This window comes from Humulus lupulus, chromosome 2 (genome assembly GCF_963169125.1).
Source record: "Humulus lupulus chromosome 2, drHumLupu1.1, whole genome shotgun sequence".
NCBI lineage: Eukaryota > Viridiplantae > Streptophyta > Magnoliopsida > Rosales > Cannabaceae > Humulus > Humulus lupulus.
The window spans coordinates 121,026,108-121,032,005 of record NC_084794.1 but is presented as its reverse complement, the minus strand read 5'-3'; positions in this window follow the sequence as shown (position 1 = coordinate 121,032,005).

The following is a 5,898-nucleotide window of genomic DNA, read 5'->3' as shown; positions in this document are numbered from 1 at the left end:
TACGAAAAACACGTGAACTTTGTACAAACGCATCGACGAGCCTTGGGATATAAGCCCAGGTGATATATCGCCTACAATAGGTGATATATCGACTCTAGGGTTATAATTTCAAATGTTTTTGAAACCGAGCTCAATTCAACACTAAACCTCTTATCAAGCCTCTGAACGTTTTGACCGAGTCTTAAGCCTCTGCTGAACGAATATTCAATTGTTTTTCAAGTATTATTCATTATTTTTATTCAAGCTAAAATAAGATCTTTTCACTCCTTGAACTCTATAAATAAGACCTAGTACCCAGCCATTTCTCTCATCATTTAAGCTGTGTTCAGAACCTTCAAGTTGCTAGGTTTACTTTAGAGTGATAAACACTTGGGCTGGGTTATAAGCTTTATAAACGCTTGGGAAGTAAGATAAATAGTGTGTTTTTCTATATCGAGGTGTAGTTCGGTTCTAATACATTCAAAGGTATTCCTAATCTTAAGTTCATTTCAGTTTAATTCTTTAGTTTTCTTTAGTTTTCATTTAGATCCTAACTCATTGTCTTCAATTCTTGGTTAGGTATTTAAGTTCTTTGAACTTAAGGTTTCCTTTCGGTAAACTCTTCTTCTCGGTGGTTTAGTTCATTTCTTTTTCATCCATTTCTTTTAGAAATACTCACCTTCTTATTGTTGGTTTTGGGAGTGTTCCAAATCCTGTCCTTGTTCTCATATCCCAGTTTTGGTAAGGAAAATAGGATAGACTTTTATATGCTTATATGATATGTTATGCTATCTTATGTTATGATTTTCTTATGTTATGTTATGTTATGTTACATTATGTGTAGTATGTTTATAGACCTTGGGCATATGACTTATATAGCTAGCAAGCCCCAATAATTTATGGGTATATGACTTGCTTGGCTAGTAAGCCCCACAAATCTCTTGGGCATATGACTTGCTTAGTTAACAAGCCCCAAGTAGTATAATGGCCATTGTAGTAGTATATGACATATGTTTATAGTATATATTTTTGTTATAGCTTATGTGTATGTTTTATGTTTTTAGTAGATTTCCCTTGCTGGGCATTATGCTCATTCCTTTATTTTTATGTATGCAAGAAAATAGTTATGGCGACGGAAGGATTCATGGCAGCTTGGGGTTGTGTATTGAGAAAGAATGGAGTCGATGGACTGCGTGAACGATTCAAGGACGACGCTATTTTCAGTCTTTTTAATTATGTTTTCTATGTATTTTCCACACTTGGTTTTGTAAAAAAATTATTTAAGATTAAAGTTATGTTTTATTTTTCAAACAATGGGATCCCATACCCCACGTTTATGTATTTCAACTTTTACTTTATAGTTTTTAATAAAGTTATGAATGTTTCGTATGTATGTTTTCTTAAGAATAGTGTCTATGTATAGTAGTTTTAATGGTCCAAAGTCTTACAATTAGTTGGGCCATACAACTTTTCTAATGTTCTGGAAAGAACATAAAACTATGATGTGTAAGTAGATCATATCGTAGATTGGCAAGTCAGTGTAAATCATGTGCACCGACTAATCTTAGGACTAACTTATATTTGAACATATAATCATATTTATATTCCACTATGATTACGTCACTATAAATACGATTAGCTATATTCTCGGGATTCAACAGAAGTTTATATTAAATAAATAATCATGAAAATAAAACATGTGAGCAAAGTGATTGACCAAGTCAAAAAATGATTTCTATTCTTTTATTGATAATAAATGAGATTACAAATAAATTGGGTTTTAATTAGGGCATAAAACCCCAACACAAGCATCCTTCCTTAGCATGTAGGACGTATAGACAACTCATCATTTCTCTGAGCTCTCATCATGTTCAGGATGTTCTCCTTTGGGCTAACCCACTATTCTACCTCGACCGGATCAGTGCTTCCCTTCAAAACATGTGGATGTTGTTTCCGGAACCTTTCAAACATTGGCTCCATTCTATCATCTGTAGTAGGTGCTACCACTAAAGCTGGTGGTGGTCTTTTCTCTAGCTCCACTGGTCTTGTTGTCACTGGTGGCACTGCTTGGTGCCTCATTTGCTTCATTTCACCTTCGGATGGTCTCTTCCATTCATAGTAAAATGTTCTGACCATTCTCGTGGTTCTGGTGGTAAACCGTTGTTTCCCCCTCAACCTCAACCGCGATTTGCTCTGATAGACCTTCTAGGAGGGATTTTCTAACTCCTAAACCACGCATACCAATTAAGCAAAAAAAAAAAAAAAGAAGGCTTTGACCTTAAAGAAAGAAACTAAGCATTCCAACAATAAACTTGTTAAAATGAAGGAAAAAAATTAATAGCAAATTTTACAAATATTCAAATCAGCTTCGAATTAACCTTATCGAATTTCTAGCTAGAGGCTCACACTTTCCTATCTATCATGCTTCTCAGTCTAGTACTACCATGCTCAGAAACTTAAAAGACAAAATTCACATAAGTAAGAATTTAGCACTTACGGTATAGTGAGTCAAGCTTGTCTCATGCATATAACATGTCATACATGAATTCCATACAGTTTATATTTAAAGCATGCATATTATTTGACCAGAACCATGTTTTAAATAGGATTAATATAATTTATTATTTGTTTCTGTTTATTGTGTTTAAAAGGAAACACATAATTAATTAAGTTTAATAGTTAAACAGGGTAAGTCACACCAAATGGGCATTGGCTTTATGTTAGGCTCATAAACCAAAATTAATAAATTTGATTTATTAATAATGTAAAAAGTATTAAGCATAATTTAGGTTCTCCTAATAGTTTTAGGGTAAATTTAAAATTGATTTTAAATGTTTAATGAACCTAGGCCCAATATGATTGGTAATTAAAGCCATTTACACATCTAAAATTAGTTAGATTAATTTTAAAACACAGTTATTCTAAAATATTGAGTGGGAGAAGAAGATATGACAATAGCTCCAACAGTCTCCATTAATTCATTAACACCGAAGCACAAGGAATGTGCCTCGAGGCGCCTTTGTTTGCGCCCCCCTAAGGAAGATTTTTTAGTGTTCAGTTTTCAAAGTTAAGTTCTCTTATTTTTGGGAATGTGATTGAATGATGTATTTCAAGTTTGATTGAACCTAAGGAACACTCTTGAGTTAAATCATTATTCTAAAATATATGAGTTACACTCACAAAGATTTATTTAGGCTTTCGAGTGGACTAGTTCATCTTGACCAAATTAGCAGTTGTTCATAAGCTAAAATAGAAAATAGTTGATTTTAAGTTTTACTGGTGAATTTTAGAATTGTCTCAAAATTATTTTGAAATTAGTCTGACCTACCCTAAGGTTGGTCCATTAATTGTCAAATCAATTTATCATTGAATAGTAATTGTTAAGTTTACGTATTTTATATGTTGCATTCATGCATCACATTTACTATTATAAGACATTGATATTTATATTTGATTATTTAATAAATATTTAGTTGATTAAATTTCAGCAATCGTGATATTTCTCAATAACCATGTTATTGCTTTACTCAACAAACACAAATTAAATGATGATAATTGCATTAGATGAAAATTAAACGTTAGTTTGATATTAATGTTAAAAACATAAGTTTGTCATAAAAGATGAATGTCCTCAAGTGTCAGCTGCCACAAAACCTCATGAAGAAAAGAGAAGTGCCTAAATTGGATGCGATCTAATTAAAATGCTTGTTATTACTTACTCTATATCATGGAAAATGTTCCTGATGAAGAAACATGGAAATGAGAATTGCATATATGATATCTGAGTCTATACATGCTATGTTGGAGATAAATGGCGAATAAAGCCAATATTTTTTATTCAATCTCCAATCTTGCAAAGGAAACAAAAAGTAAATTTACTTTACTTGTTTTAAAGCCTTTTTGTGGGAGATGTTTTGCCATCTTGGATAGTTGACCCGGGAGCCACTAATCATGCTTATTATTCTTCATGGAAACTTAGTTCTTTAAAGTAGTTTGTTGAAGGCCATGTGACCATGAGAGTTGACAATGATGTCATTGTTTCAGTAAAGGTAGTGGAAGCAATCTATTTAATTTTAAAATATATTTATTATTTTGAATAATAATTATTTTAAAATCTTATAGAAATTTGATTTCTATATATTTATAGATTGGAATTTTTTTTTATGTTTCTTTTGTTAATAATGAGATTATTATTTAAGACAATGATATCAATAAATTGTCATAAAAACAATCTAATGAATTATATCTCTCAAAACTTGATGAAAAATTGATAAATAATCTAGAATTATTCAAAGTAGCTAATCATAGATTAAACAAATGACATAAAGTTTCTCAAAGTGATGATACGTATATTGGCATCTTAGGTTAGTACATATCAATTTTGATAAGATAAGCTGGTTAGTAAAGGATAGTCCTTAAAGAGTGCTAACAGTTAACACTCTTCTGATTTGTATATCCTATCCAGAAAGATAAATGACTAAGAGACATTTCTTTGCAAAGGACCAAAGAGCCAAATAACAACTTTAGCTAGTACATAGTGACGTTTACAATCCTTTCATTGTACATGCAAGATGAGGTTATTAATACTCGCCACCTTTATTGAAAATTATTCAAGATACATATATTTATATCTAATGCAAAGGAAATCTAAAACTTTTACGAAGTTCAAAGAATTCTAAACGGAAACTAAAAAGCTATTAGGAAAATCACTTATAACACTTTGACCAGATCGAGGAGGTGGATACCTTGATTTAAGTTCAAGGATTATCTGCTCGAGAATGGAATTCTATCTCAACTCACAACATCTGGAACACCACTGCAAAATGGTGTTGCAGAGCAGAAAAATAGCACCTTATTATATATGGTTAGGTCGTTGTTAAGCTACTGATCACTACCATTCACATTCTGTGGATATGCAATTCAAAGAGCGGTATATTTCTTGAATGTACTTTTATTCAAGTCAGTGAAAAGACACCTTTAGAGTTGTGAAATATCACTAAAGGTAGTTTACGCCATGTTCGCATATGGGGTGAACCACTCATGTTTTTTTTAGAAAACAACAAAGACTAGGAAGTTGGACTAACGATCTGAAGATTGCATATTTGTTGGCTATGCCTCCTAAAAGGAATGCTACTTTTTATAGTCTTAGTAAGAAAAGGGACTTTGCATCCTTTCTTGAACATTACTAAAAGACAAACTTTAAAACTCAAAGTAAAGTTGTACTAGAGGAAATTGAATTCTAATAAGATTAGTTAATATGTATCACCATGTGATGTACGACATCAAGAAACCACTGATTCTAGTCAGAATACCTAGTGTGTTGTTGTAGTGCGAGGATTGTAAGACAACCTATTCACTATGAACAAGAGACATGAAGTTTAGTGTTAGACACAAACTAGGACAATCCATTTACTTTTTAGAAGGTAATGGATGATTCTAACAAGATGGCATGAACCAAGAAATTGAATCAATGTATTGCAATTCCATCTAGAAACTTGTAAGATCCAATTGAATAAGCCAGGCCCATTGGAATTAAATGGATCTTCAAGAAGAAAAGAAGATGTATACTTGAAAGTACAGACTTTCAGACATAGACTTATGTTCTTGCTTGAGTCTATACACATTCTTTTATCTATTGTCGTTAGTATTGGACTATGAGATTTGGCAAATGACTATCAAGATAGCATTTTCGAATGACTATTGTGACAAGACCATATATATGGTCAACCAGAAGGGTTCATAGAAAAATAACAAGAAAAAGGGTTCGCATGTTGCTAGATCCATCTAATGAACTAAAACAAGCATCTAGGTCTTAGAATCTTTGATTTGATGAAATGGTGAAAACATACTATTTTGAATAGAAAGTTGTTGAATTGTGTGTTTATAAACACATCAAAGATAAGAAGGAGGATTTTGCAT